Raw genomic sequence first — 14,426 nt, forward strand, 5'->3', positions numbered from 1 at the left:
ACTTTTCATGATTGTTGTCCGTGATGTCAGCAGGGTTTTGATTAAAAAGGAAATGAGGATCCTTTTTAGGAATGCTACTGACATGCAATATAGTTATAGGAGTACTAAAGCTCTCACGTCCAATAATTTGGAAGCATTTGGAACAACAATAATTTGGTAACTTGTTTAAAACAACTCGTCCATGCCATATTTCATTAAAGGTGATTTTATAATACCATATATGACACGTGGCCTCCAACTAGATTATGGTTGTGGGTGGTTAAGGTGTATGGGTCGGATATTTTATTAATCTTGGTATTTAAAATTGAAGAGATGATGCAAAAACGACGTAGACCTCTAATTGGAGGCCACGTGTCATATATATGGTATTGTAAAATCATTTGTGAAATATGGCATGGATGAGTCATTTATATTAACTCCCATGAGTCAAACTATTGATGAGTGGCATAAATGAGCCATTTCTATAGTTCGATGGCATAAATGAGTCAAACTTTTTGATGAGTGGCATAAATGAGCCATTTCCGATAGTTGGATCGCATATTTGAGCCTTTTTCGTTTATTTAATAAATTATTCTACTATAGTTTATTTAATTTACTAGGTCCAAAATCTATTATTTGTTTATTTTAGTGAACGTTTTAACAGGTACACACAATATGAGCTAAAGCTAGAGAATTCGGGTGAACCCAGAACATTAACACTATATCCTCCCTGCTATAAAGTTGAAATGTTCTTGGTCTTTGCAGCTTGAATGATCATTAAGATTGACTTTTCATTTGATCCTCTACAACCTCCAGATAAACACCTCTAGATTTCTCTCTCAATGAACTCTTGTCACGAATTCTTTGATCCTCTTTCTCAGGTACTTTTTATGATTGGCGTTTGCGATGTGGGCAGGGTTTTGCTTAAAAAGGAAAGGAGGATCCTTTTTAGGAATGCTACTGACAGGCAGTACAGTTACAGGGGTCCTAAAGCTCTCACGTCAATGATTTGAAAGCATTTGGACCAACTATAGAACTTGATGTACCAACAATTGCTCTTGACTTGTTCTTGCTAGGACTAGGATCTCTAGTGGTGCGCAGGAGGCCACTTGAAGACGCAGACTGCTGCTATTTTCTCCCGCCAAGTCGCACAGGTGCATGAGACTTTCTTTTTTTCTCTTGTACTTGGGATTGAAGAGATACTTGATCTGTAAAACCAACAACCTTTTAGAATATCATTCATGTGTGTGAAACAGTAAATTGACCAATCATATGAATTTGTGGGGATTTCAAGCTTACCGTTAAGGTAAGGACAGGTTGTCGTGAGCTATGACCTGCAGTATAACCACCCATATGAACACAGAGGACTCCTTCAAATGATGATGTGGAAAAACAATCAATTGATGAAGGGCTATCAAACTTCAATGAGGCGGTATCAAACTTCAAAAAGAATAGGAAATGCACAGCACAGAACGTATGGTGTCTTCAAATCCTTGTTCTAGTAATAGCATGCCAGCAAAGCAGTCACTCAAACTTAAAGAGAGACCTTCCAATAAAAACTTTGCTTTCCATCTGTGTGAATCTATGGGTGGTTGTTGTAGGGAGCGAGTGTCTGCTTTGCTGGCATGGTCTCACTAGAATAAGGATTTGAAGACTCCATATCTTTAGTTCTATGCTTGGCCTTTCCTATTTTCTTTGAACTTTGATACCCCTTGTTCTGACTTTTTAAATCCACAGTCTTTATGTCATGACTGTTAGTTCTCATGAAGTTTGACACCCCTTTATCAATAGATCATTTTTGCCACATCATCATTTGTAGGAGTCCTTTTGTATTCATATGAGTGGTTATACTGCAGGTCACAGCTCACGACAACTCGTTCCTTACCTTAACGGTAAGCTTGAATTCCCAAAAAATCCATATGATTGGTCCATTTACTGTTTCAGACAAATGAATGATATTCTAAAAGGCTGTTGATTTTACGGATCGAGTATCTCTTGAATCCCAAGTACAAGAGAAAAAGAGAAACTCTCATGCACCCGTGCAGCTTGGCGGATGAAAATTGCAGCAGTCTGCATCTTCAAGTGGCCTCCAGCGCACCACTAGAGATCCTGATCCTAGCAAGGATGAATCAAGAGGAATTGTTGGTATCAAGTTCTACAGTTGTTCAAAATGCTTCCAAATCATTGAATGGGAGGGCTATAGTTCCCATGTAACCGTATTGCTTGTCAGTAGCATTCCTGAAAAGGATCCTCCTTGCCTTTTTAATCAAAACCATGCTGACATCGCGCACGCCGATGATGAAAAAACCTGAAAACTATAGAGGATCAAAGAATCGTGATAAGAGCATTGTGACAGAAATCTGGAGGAGTTCATTTGGATGGGCGAAAGTGGCATAGAAAAAAAGAAAGACCATGGAGACTGCCAGGAGAATCTAGTGCACCATGAAAGCTATCTTGGTAAATATGCTATGACCATTCAATTCTTCCGTGGTTACGTCTCAACACTCAGAAAATCATCACTATAGTGACTTTCCTATTTAATTTTCTCTCTCTCGATATGTCTATAGCAACATCTGTACAACCTCCTGTTATGATCCAGCATGTGCAACACCAGGCACTGGTGGCAGCTGTACAACCACCAACATCATCGAAAAGTACTTAGGTTCCACCGTGATCGGGATACGGAATCAGCGGATGAATGTGTCTTATAAGGGCAAATCATTTTCTCGTTCAGGTTGCTGATCGAGATCTAAATCATCATGATGTAAGTAAAGTCCATTTATGCATTAGTTTTGTTATAACAACTAATAATTTGTCCGCGCGTGTAGAACCTCATTAGATTTATGAACCTATTTTTTTACGATATTTGAAAAGTAGAAATATATGTCTTCTTAATCTAACAATTTTTGATATATGTTCTGGGAAATAAACTACAAATTTATGCTTCTTCCAGTAAAAATTAAGTTTTTCAGGAGAAATTTGCCTAATGCATTAATTCTACATGTTTAATCAACACTGAACCATATGATTTTTCCTTAACATTTCATTTGCTTGAGAAATGCATTTCATTTGATAGAAACTAGATATAGATATTATATTGCATGAATCGGTAGTTTACACTCTCTTGATGATTGAATGGATTTGGTTTAAATTTATTCATTGCTTTCTTGGCATGTGTATACGATTTCAGATGTGAGGTTTATAAATGAGTGTGTTTCTATTTGCTAACAAAAGATAAAACTGTGTTTGGTATTCTTGAAGCTTTCCTTTAAAGAAATTATTAAAGAAAACATGTTTGATTATGGTATGATAGCCTATTCTTGTACACTTTGCTTCTCATTGCCTCAATTGCCGCAAAGTTTGAATTTAGTATAGTGTGAGATAAGGCAGAATCCAAAATGGATAGCAGAGATTCAAACTCAGATAGTGTCCAGCAAAGAAATGCTCACAAAGAATCTTTGCAAGATATATAGCTCTTCACATTTAACTCTTCTCTCCTTCTGGGCGCTACCTTTTTTCTCCCTTTTTAGGTTATATTTTATACTTTTTTTTTCAGTGAGTTGAGTGTTTAAATTTTGTGGTGTTTCTCTAAAATTCATTCTGATTTTTGTTCTTGAAGTTTTGATTTTTAGCACTTAATCTTTGTTTTATGACCGTAACATTCAGTTTATATATCCCATATATGGGAATGTCCTTATTTGGATGATAAAAATTGGGTATTTCTCTGAATTTCTTCAATCTGCAGGGCTCTGTTAATAGTGTTTTTCCTTTAGGCATTTTTAGGTTGTTAAGTGCTTCAGAAAAATATTTTTACTATTTGAAAGGCATCATGCATCTACTAAAATTAGATATGTTCTGCTCTCTTAGTGTGATAAAGTTGAGTCTTTCTCATGGAGATTTTGAGTTCTTGCTCTCTTTGGTTTAATAATCATCAAGATTGATTTTCCTTTCCTTGAGAAATGAATTTCTTTTGATCTAACCCATAAAAATGAAAGAACTTCATGAATTGGTTGTTTTATCTCTCGGGGATCATTGGATTTGGATTTAGCTTTATCTACTTCATTGTTCGTGTGCATCTACTTCTCAGGTTTATAACCTGCATGTCAAAAACTTCTCTTCTTTATCAATTGCTAACAATCATATTATATAAATGTTACTTTGTTAGCTGTGCTGATCTTGTAACCTTAATTTGATGCAAAATGATTTGTGGGGTCCAGTCCCCTATTCCATAATTTAAGGAAGGAAGATTTTTCTTCCTTTGACAAATTATACATTGGCAACAATTGTGGACTACATACGTGATGTAAGCGCTTACCTCATCATAGTCGTGATGTAAGCGCTTACCTCATCATAGGAAATTCATTCCTATAAATAGGCAGCTTATGGTTCATTTGTAAACACACTACACACCAAAAATCATTTGCTATAAACACCAAAGTGAGAGCAAAGTGAGGTATTCCATAGACTGTGTAAGAAAACAGTCTGTGAAGAAAAATAGAGTGTGAGTGATATTTTAGTAAGGTGGGAAAATCAAAAGAGTGTTTTTCTTTGTGGGTGTAGTGGTCTAACGAGTATTTATACTCGTTACTACACAAAGGTAAAATTCCTTGCTATAGTGATATCAGCTGCTCCTCTTGGCCGTGGTTTTCCCCTTATTCAGAAGGGTTTCCACGTAAAATCTTGGTGTCATTATTGCCGCATTTTATTCTTGCTAATTTAACCATAAGTTAGTGTTCCGAGTTTATCACTAATACCGTGAATATTATTTTTGTCTATTTTATTCCCAACAAGTGGTATCGAGCCAAGGTTCTCGTCTCGAGTATGCTCGTGGTCGTTAAAGACAAACCAACTTCCACATCGAAAAGAATTACTTTGGTCTTCGAATAAAATAGTATTTGTATTTGTGATAAACGATGAAGCCAACACTAGTAGAATGGTTACTTTGAGTGGCGTAAATTATGCCATTTGGAAGGGCAAAATGGAAGATTTGCTCTATGTCAAGAATTTTCATGAACCTCGTTTTGCTAATAAAAAGCCCGATAATAAATCGATTTTAAGAGTGGAATTTGTTGCATCGGCAGTTTGCGGCTTTATTAGACAAAGGGTTGACGATAATGTGTTGAACCATATTTCTGGGGAGACACATGCTCGGACCCTATGGGAGCATCTTGAAAGTTTGTATGCTCTGGAAAACTGGTAACAACAAGATGTTTTTGATAAAGCAAATGTTGGGTTTAAAATACCACGATGGTTCCGCAATGACAGATCATCTGAATATTTTTGGGTGGGATCATGAACCAGCTTATCTCGCTATGGGCATTAACTTTGATGAAGAAATTCAAGGCTTGTTTCTACTTGGTTCCCTACCGTATTCTTGGGAAATTATTAGAACTTCATTATCAAATTCGCTCCGATGGTGTGATCTCTATGGATCTTGCCAAGAGCGCCTTTTTTAAATGAAGAGATGAGAAGAAAATCTCAAGGTTCCTCCTCATCGATGTCTTGGTGACCGACACTAGGGGGAGGGGCAAGAATCGTGGTTCTCAAAATAGAGAACATCATAGAAGCAAATCCAGTGGCGCTGACTTTAAAGATATTGAGTGCTATCATTGCGGGAAAAAAGGGCACACAAAGAAGTTCGCCGGATTTTGAAAAGGAGAATAGAGATAAGGAGGAAAGAAAGAAGATGGCAATCGTGTTGCCGCCGTCACTACAGAAGATCTTGTTACTATCCTTGATGCGGATCCGATAAATATTGCTTGTGATGAGTCAAGTCAAGTTGTGGACAAGTGGTGCCGCATCTCATGTGACATCACGGAAGGAATTTTTCTCATCCTATACTCCAGGTGACTTTGGAACTTTGAGCATGGGTAATGAGACTGTATCTAGGGTGGCTGGTGTTGGAACGATTTGTTTGAAAACTAGTATTGGAACTAAACTAGTTTTAAACAATGTGTGTGCACCCGATGTTCGTCCGCACTTGATCCGTGGTGTTTTGATGATGAGGGATATGTCGGTGCCAATGGCGCCGAAAGTGGAAGCTTACTAAAGGTTCCATGATTGTGGCTCGTGGCGAAAACGTCGTGGTCTATACTGGACTACGGCCTCTACCCGTGTTGATATGGTGAATGCAACAGAGCAATAGCTCTTCAACGTTATGGCATAAGAGGGCTTAGCCACATTAGTGAGAAAGGACTAAATGTTCTAGCCAAAAAAGAAATTATCATATTTCGAAAGTGCTAAATTAGAAAAGTGTGAACATCGCTTGGGGAAAACAAAATAGAGTTTCTTTCAAGTCTCATCCTCCTTCAAGAAAGACAAAGAGTTGCTTGAGTTGGTGCATTCAGATTTATGGGTCCAACGAAGACAAGGACTTTGGTGGTGCACTTTACTTCGCTACCTTTATTGATGATTGCTCAAGGAAACTTTGGGTCTACGTCTTAAAGACTAAAGACCAAGTGTTGGGTGTCTTTAAGCGCTTCAGCCTCGCTGAAAGAGAAAAGCGAAAGAAGTCAAGTGTATTCGCATCGATAACGTGTGGTGAATATTGTGGACCGTTTGCCGAATACCGCAAGCAACAATGGCATCGGGGACACCAAGACTCCTCCCAAGACTCCTCAGCTTAATGGTTTAGCGAGAGATGAACAGGACCTTGATGGAAAGAGTTAGATGTTTGCTTTCTGAAGCAAAGTTGCCGAATTCCTTTTGGGCGAGGCATTGTTGACCGCCGCACATGTTATTAATCTATCCCTGCGGTTGCTTTGCAAAGTGATGTTCCAAACGAGTTTGGTATGGCAAGATGTTTCCTATGACCACTTGAAAGTGTTTGGTTGCAAAGCTTTTGTACGTGCCTAAAGATGAGAGGTCAAAATTAACTGCCAAGACAAGGCAAGGCATCTTCATTGGTTGGTGGCCTTGATGAGTTTGGTTACAGTTATATGATCCAATTGAGAAGAAGGTCGTGAGAAGTCGTGATGTTATCTTCGTAGGATCAAACCATTGAAGATATTAACAAAGCGATAGAAGATAAAATCTTCAAGTTCAAGGCTTAGTTAATCTTGATCAAGTTCCTCAAACAAATGTTGATGAAGTTGGTGGGCTCGATGACGACGGTGATGCCCAGTAATGATGTTCCGATCAAAGCATGTTGATGATGATAACGATGCTTGCTATTGATGAGGTAGATGCTTCTACTTATGAAGTCGTGATGAGCCAGACATTCCACTTAGAAGGTCTACTAGACAAGATGTTCCTTCTTCCCGTTATTCACCTAATGAGTATGTATTACTCACTGATGGGGAGAACCCGAATGTTATGAGGAGGCCATGGAAGATGAGAGCAAGGATCAATGGATCGAAGCCATACAAGATGAGATGAAATCTCTGCATGAGAACCATACTTATGAATTGGTGAAATTGCTTAAAGGCACGAGAGCTTTGAAGAACAAATGGGTGTTCAAAGTTAAAGTCGAAGAACACAAATTAAGCCCGTATACAAAGCTAGATTGGTTGTTAAGGGATTTGGTCAAAGGAAAGGTATTGACTTTGACGAAATATTTTCTCTGTCGTGAAAATGTCCTCCATTCGACAGCTTCTTGGTTTGATCGCTAGTCTTGATTTGAGATTGAGCAAATGGATGTGAAGACCGTTTTCTTCACGGTGACTTAGAAGAGGAGATTTATATGGAACAACCCGAGGGCTTTACAAAAGGTAAAGAAAATCTTGTATGCAAACTTAAGAAGAGTCTATACATGGATTGAAGCAAGCTCCCGACAAAGTACAAGAAGTTTGAGTCTCATATGGGAGCAAGGCTACAAGAAGACTTCTTCGCATCACCGTGTGTTTGTACAAAGATTTTCTCATGATGACTTTATCATCCTTCTGCTATATGTGGATGATATGTTGATTGTAGGCAAGAATGCTTCCGTGATCGACGAGTTGAAGAACAGTTGAGTAAGTCTTTGCAATGAAAGACTTGGGTCATGCAAGCCGATTTTGGGCATGAGAATTACTCGTTCAAGAGATGAAAGAAAGCTTTATTTGTCACAGAAAAAGTACATAGAACGTGTACCGGAGCGCTTCAACATGAAGAATGCTAAGAGGTTAGCACACCTCTCTTCCTGGTCATCTGAAATTGAGCAAAAAGATGTGTCCTACAACAACAGAGGAAAAAGAAAGAATGGCCAAGATTCCTTATTCCTCTGCCGTCGGAAGTTTAATGTATGCAATGGTATGCACTCGACCAGATATTGCTCATGCAGTCGGTGTTGTTAGCAGATTTCTCGAAAATCCAGGGAAAGAGCATTGGGAAGCTGTGAAGTGGATACTGTGTATCTAAGAGGCTCGTATGAATGCTTGTGTTTTTGGAGATCAAATCCAATTTTGAAGGGCTATACGTATTCGATATGGCAGTGACCTTGATAACGTAAAATCCACTACCGGATATTTGTTTACTTTTTCGTGGGAGCTATATCATATGGGAAAATAAGTTGCAGAAGCGTGTCGACTGTCTACAACGGAAGCGGAGTATATTGCGACTACCGAAGCCAGGCAAAGAGATGATATGGCTCAAGAGATTCCTTCAAGAACTCGATTGCAAATGGAGTATGTTGTCTATTGTGACAAATGAGTGCAATAGACTTGAGCAAGAACTCCATGTACCATGCGAGAACAAAACACATTGATGTCGTATATCATTGGATTCGTGAAAGTGGAGAACGAATCATTTCGTCGTTAAGATTCACACGAGTGAAAATCCTGCAGATATGCTGACCAAGGTGGTATCGAGAGACAAGTTCGAACTGTGCAAAGAACTTGTCAGCATGCACTCAAACTAGAAGCCAGTGTACCCTCCTTCAAGTAAATGGGACTGGAGGGGGAGATTTGTGCGGTCCAGCCCCTATTCCATAATTTAAGGAAGGAAGATTTTTCTTCCTTTGACAAATTATACATTGGCAACAATTGTGGACTACATACGTGATGTAAGCGCTTACCTCATCATAGTCGTGATGTAAGCGCTTTACCTCATCATAGGAAATTCATTCCATAAATAGGCAACTTATGGTTCATTTGTAAACACACTACACACCAAAAATCATTTGCTATAAACACCAAAGTGAGAGCAAAGTGAGGTATTCCATAGACTGTGTAAGAAAACAGTCTGTGAAGAAAAATAGAGTGTGAGTGATATTGTAGTAAGGTGGGAAAAATCAAAAGAGTGTTTTTCTTTTGTGGGTGTAGTGGTCTAACGAGTATTTATACTCGTTACTACACAAGTAAAATTCCTTGCTATAGTGATATCAGCTGCTCCTCTTGGCCGTGGTTTTTCCCTTATTCAAGGGTTTCCACGTAAAATCTTGGTGTCATTATTGCTGCATTTTATTCTTGCTAATTTAACCATAAGTTAGTGTTCCGCGTTTATCACTAATACCGTGAATATTATTTTTGCGGGTCTATTTTATTCCCAACAAAATGTATCAAGTTTAGATTATGTATTCAACATGAGCTTAATTATTTATGATATAATGATCCTAACCGTTTATATATATGCTCTCATGCAAAATATATGTTTTAGATACTTGTTTTTTTTGTCCCTGTTACAGCATAGCGCCTTCAAACTTCAAGTGGATATAAGTTAAGAATAGTTTCCATTAAAAAAAAAAAATAGTTGGTTTGTAGTTTGTTACTTCAATTTTTGTACTTTAACCATAAATACCTAGCGCATAAGTTTTGTTAGGGCTGTTGCATAAGTTGTACTTGCTAGAACACTTTTATCGTGTAAGTTCTATTTACCTTCCTTTATATTGGAAAAGTTACGTCATTTGTCGTGTTTCATTAATGTTAGCCTTTTCGCCTAGTCTCTACTTATTCTCTGGTAGTTTTAATTTGTCAGTAAGTAGGATATCTTCATTGTAAGTTGATATTAAAATTCTTAACAAACTCTAATGTAATGATACATTTCCATTTAATATGTACATATAAACGCAAGACTTATAAAAGTGAACGGAACTGGAATGAAATGTTTCTTTCTGTTTGTATGGTTAAGACCAGTTGCTGGTTTACTAGGAGAAAACATATTAATTTTTCCCTATAATCCATAGCGAAATGCATAAAAGCTGAAATTTTGCCAAACGCTCTCACTTCTTGCTTGAAAAGACGTTCTGAAATTATATTATAGTGAAACATAATTGTTTTTGTTAACTAATCAGTCCTCTTTGTTTTCTTTGGGTAGTTGCAAGTGTTATATTATTATAGATGTGGGACTTATGCTATCTCTCTCGGAAAAAATATTTACTTTCTCTATAATTGTTGCTTTGTTGAGTACCATTTTCATTGTAAGTTTACGTTCTCACATTGATGTTGAGGATGGATCCCATAGTCAATAGTTGGTAGTACCCATTATCCTAATCTGCATATTGAGTACATAAACAATCGAGAAATGCTAAGCCTTATAATTTGACGTGCTTCAGGTGCTTAAGCTGCTAGAACGGAATGGATCACACTGGTGAAGCATCTGAGGGCCATGGATATGAAGGCATTAATGTAATGATTGAGATAACAGTGAAAACTATGGATTCTCAAACACACAATTTGCGCAATAGTAATCAGGTGCTTGATGATATTAATAAGTTCACCACAGCTCTAATCGTAATTTGCAACTTGACTAAGGAAGGATATAGCAGACTTCTAAATTGTTACATCATATTATACTAAAAGTGGGAAGCTCCTAACTTCAAAATTAGATTACGATTTTACCCCTGCATTAATTAACTATCCTAATTAAATAGTATTATTTTAATTACATAATGGCTGAATTAGAAGTCCAACAACTACACTTTAATTCATTAGTTATGGCATTGTAAATTACGTTGGACTTTAACTTACATTTCAATTTTTTCCCTGCCATCTTCCACGTACTAATGGTCATATATTAATCTGTCTTTAATTTACATTTCAGTTCTTTCCCTTACATCTTCCATGTACAGATTCATTATTGAAAAGGAGGACATTCCAAAGATTTTGATAAATGATGCATTTTCAATAAATAATGGAAGATAGAAAGTCATTCAAATGAATTGAAAAGCTTGCACTAAGTTGCTAGGCAGAAGTCCAAGCAAATTCATTTCATTTGCTATTGAACGGATCCCCCGTTCTATTTTTTTCCAAAAAGAAAATTGATTCTCAACTATAACTTTCATAATTATGGGGTATTTAAGAGCACATACCAGTTTTGTTCCTTCATCTTTCACGGTGGTAAATATATTTTTGCAGACCTTTTGAATTCTTCAGCTCACACTATAAAAAGGGCACATCAAATTCTCCACATTGTATCACATTTCAATCTGCAATATCACAGGTTAACTTTTCTTATTTTTCTCTCGATTTCTCTTTTATACTATTGTGTATCTGATCTCCATTTATTGATGTCTCTGATTCATGTTTCATGATTTGTCTTTTTGGACGTGTTAAGTGTTTACAGATTAAGTTTCTGTCTGTCATATATCTTCATTTTCTTATTCAATGAAAGGAAAGAAAATAAAATCCTCCCTTTACTAATGCTCTAAAAGTTGGTGCAGAAACATGTGATATTGAGTACAAAATGATGAAAGTTGAGGCATGGTGAAAAAATATGTCAATTTTTCCGGTTCAGCTTTGCATTTGCAAGTTGTATGTGAAATTTTATTCGTTTTCCTATTATATTACAAGATCGTTTTGTTTGCATTTTTTTGTGTGTCAATTTTATATGATAATTTGTGATTTGTCTTTAAACTGTTCGAAGGTTTTTAATCGCTATTTTGAATCCTTTCATTGCCTTAAGTAGCGCGTGATAATTTTTATAATACAATTATATTTATATAATTTAGCTAATATTTTTAATTATATTTGTATGATTTAACTAATATTTATTTTGTTAAATTTGCAGATAAAAGAACTCATAATTTTGAATTAGATAAAAGGTACATATACATATATGTTGAATTTATGCTTTATATACACCAATAAAATATTTCAGCAACTGTATTATCTCTATCTCAAATAAATACTATTTTTGTGTAGGTGTACAACGTGAAATTGACAATGATCTGCTACAGATCCTAAAGAAGGCATACATTGATCGAATTTATGTACAATTTCTACAAAATACTACTTTCATACGACAACAACTTCTTGATATGTATGTGGCTGTAAAATGGAGGAGGCTACAATTTTTAAAAAATAAGGCAAAATCGTTGAGACATGAAACATTTGTAACCATAGCTGATGTTCCTCAAACTCAGATTTAATTCATGTGTATTATTGTCTAAAGTTGAATAATTGATATATTATAAGAATTGCAATATTGAAGTAGGTCGAATTTACTTTTCAAATTCATTCGAAAGTTATTCTTCAATATGACTATACTTTACAATGATAATAAATATCGGTCGAATAATCTCATCATTCATCAGTTTGAGCTTGTATTTATGTTCAATTCATCACACACTTATTGTAGTATTTGTACAATGTTTCTTCTAACTAGCATGGGATACATGTGCGTTGCACGTGTCCGAAAACTAGTATTTCCTTAAGTGAAGGAAATTTGTGTGAGCCGTTGTGCATGTTTAATGCTATGGCTCTAAACCATGTGATTTTCCATTGCACAACTGCGTAGTTTATGCATGAATTCTCACCTTTTAATAACTAGTAAAGCTCTTGATTATGTGATGATCTCCATTTGTGATGTCATGCAGAGGAAAGTACAAAATTTGAAAGAAAGGGATGCCAATGGAACAACAGGGTCTAATTTACTGTGGAAAAGTGTTATTAAAGGATGATCAACAATATCCTTTTTAATCCACTCATTTCTTCATGCATATCCTTTTTTATACACTCCATATACAATCTTAATTAGAATAGTTATAAACGAATTATTTGTTAATTTTTTTTTAAAAATTGTTTTTATTACATAGGGGGTAGTGTACATATATAATAAAGGGATTCAAACCTCATATGTAATATATGATATGTGGGGAAAAACCAACCGCGCTATCACCAAATTGTTTTTTTTTTTTTTTTTAATTTGGTTTCTTTGAATCCTTTTATTTTTACCCTTATATAAATGTAAGTAGAAAATCATACTTTAGGCTTTGTCTTTTTGGTCTTATTATTTTTTTCCCTATTGGAGACTTAACACTAATTAGATATTGGCTTAACACATATGCGGGCCCCTAAATTTATCCGAATTTTTCATTTAAATGGACTTAAATCCTCGTTCCTATCAACACGGTCACATCAAATCGTATCTATTAGACACAATGTGCTGAGGTGATATATATATATATATATATATATATATACAAGTGTAATGACTTTAAAATGGCTAAATTTATTTTTGTGTATTTTCCTTTTCTTATTCCTTTTTCAGTTTTTACTCTTTCTTTTAATTCTCTCTAATCATCACAAGAATTAACGTAATTGAATGCCTTAAAAAGTTGATCTTGCCTTAAAAAGTTGATCTTTCTCTTCATTTGTTGTGAAAAATACGACAAAGGTGTTTTTGCCACTTATTCCTTTAAGATGGGAGATTAAAAATTAAGTAGCTAGAGGAGTGGGAAAGACGAAAAAGATTAACTGAATATAAAAGCCAAGAACGACAAAATTGATTTCTGGCACCGGACGACTTTAATTGGCCAATGAAGTCAGTGGTTTTCACGGTGTTTCGGTTAGCCTTTGTAATTGGCGAACGAAGTCAATGTTCCTTTGTTTAATTCGCAAACGAAGTCCATTTGGCAAGACATCGTTTATAATGAAAAGTCCAAATCACAGTGAAGGCCGTTGATAACATTTTAAATGCTTTTGGGTTTGAACTATTTTTGTATTAATATGTATAGAATTAATTAGGTACAGAGAAAATTGTTTGTATTTCTATTCATCTCATAACAAAGGTATATATACACACAATTACTACTTCGGCTACAAAATATGTGTAATTGACACACTTTAGCTAGATTTTAGGTGTTCATAGAACAAGCTTTTTTTGATGATTAAATGGAAAATGTACGGAGTTGAGAATGATGTATTTAGCCTTAGATATTCAACATGGTGATACTTTGCATTTGGTTTGCTGCATCCCCAATGTGTCATCCAATGGTAGTTCATCCACTGGCCCAGATTTGATGAACCTTCTTTAATATGTTCCCATTTATATTGGTCGTGCTTTTAGATACTTTCTGATCATGTTTTTCTATTCAACCATAAAAATAAAAGAAAATATCCATTACAGATTGTTTACTCATTGTTTTTTAGTTAATTCTTATGGCAGCTCAAGTGAAGAAGAAAATTTCAAAATCATTTAATACTTCTCAAATATTTTGTTCTAAAAACCATGAATTGCAAGCTATGAGTTTTTTTTTTTTTTTTTTCATTTGTAAGTTCTAAGATAGACGTGCCACATGTTACTTTTTAACG

General features: G+C 35.7%; 1 long non-coding RNA gene across 2 annotated transcripts; it reads left to right on the plus strand.

The window, feature by feature from the left end:
- The first annotated feature begins 1,408 nt into the window (after window positions 1-1,408).
- LOC132040792 (uncharacterized) lies at window positions 1,409-10,599 on the plus strand. 2 transcript variants are annotated; one of them, XR_009410780.1, is made up of 4 exons: window positions 1,409-1,855; window positions 1,947-2,436; window positions 2,547-2,743; window positions 10,448-10,599. It is a non-coding gene; the product is annotated as an uncharacterized LOC132040792 (long non-coding RNA). The 2 variants fall into 2 exon arrangements; XR_009410779.1 differs by having other exon boundaries at window positions 1,409-2,436.
- Window positions 10,600-14,426: the final 3,827 nt, after the last annotated feature.

The sequence above is a fragment of the Lycium ferocissimum genome, chromosome 12, assembly GCF_029784015.1.
Source record: "Lycium ferocissimum isolate CSIRO_LF1 chromosome 12, AGI_CSIRO_Lferr_CH_V1, whole genome shotgun sequence".
NCBI lineage: Eukaryota > Viridiplantae > Streptophyta > Magnoliopsida > Solanales > Solanaceae > Lycium > Lycium ferocissimum.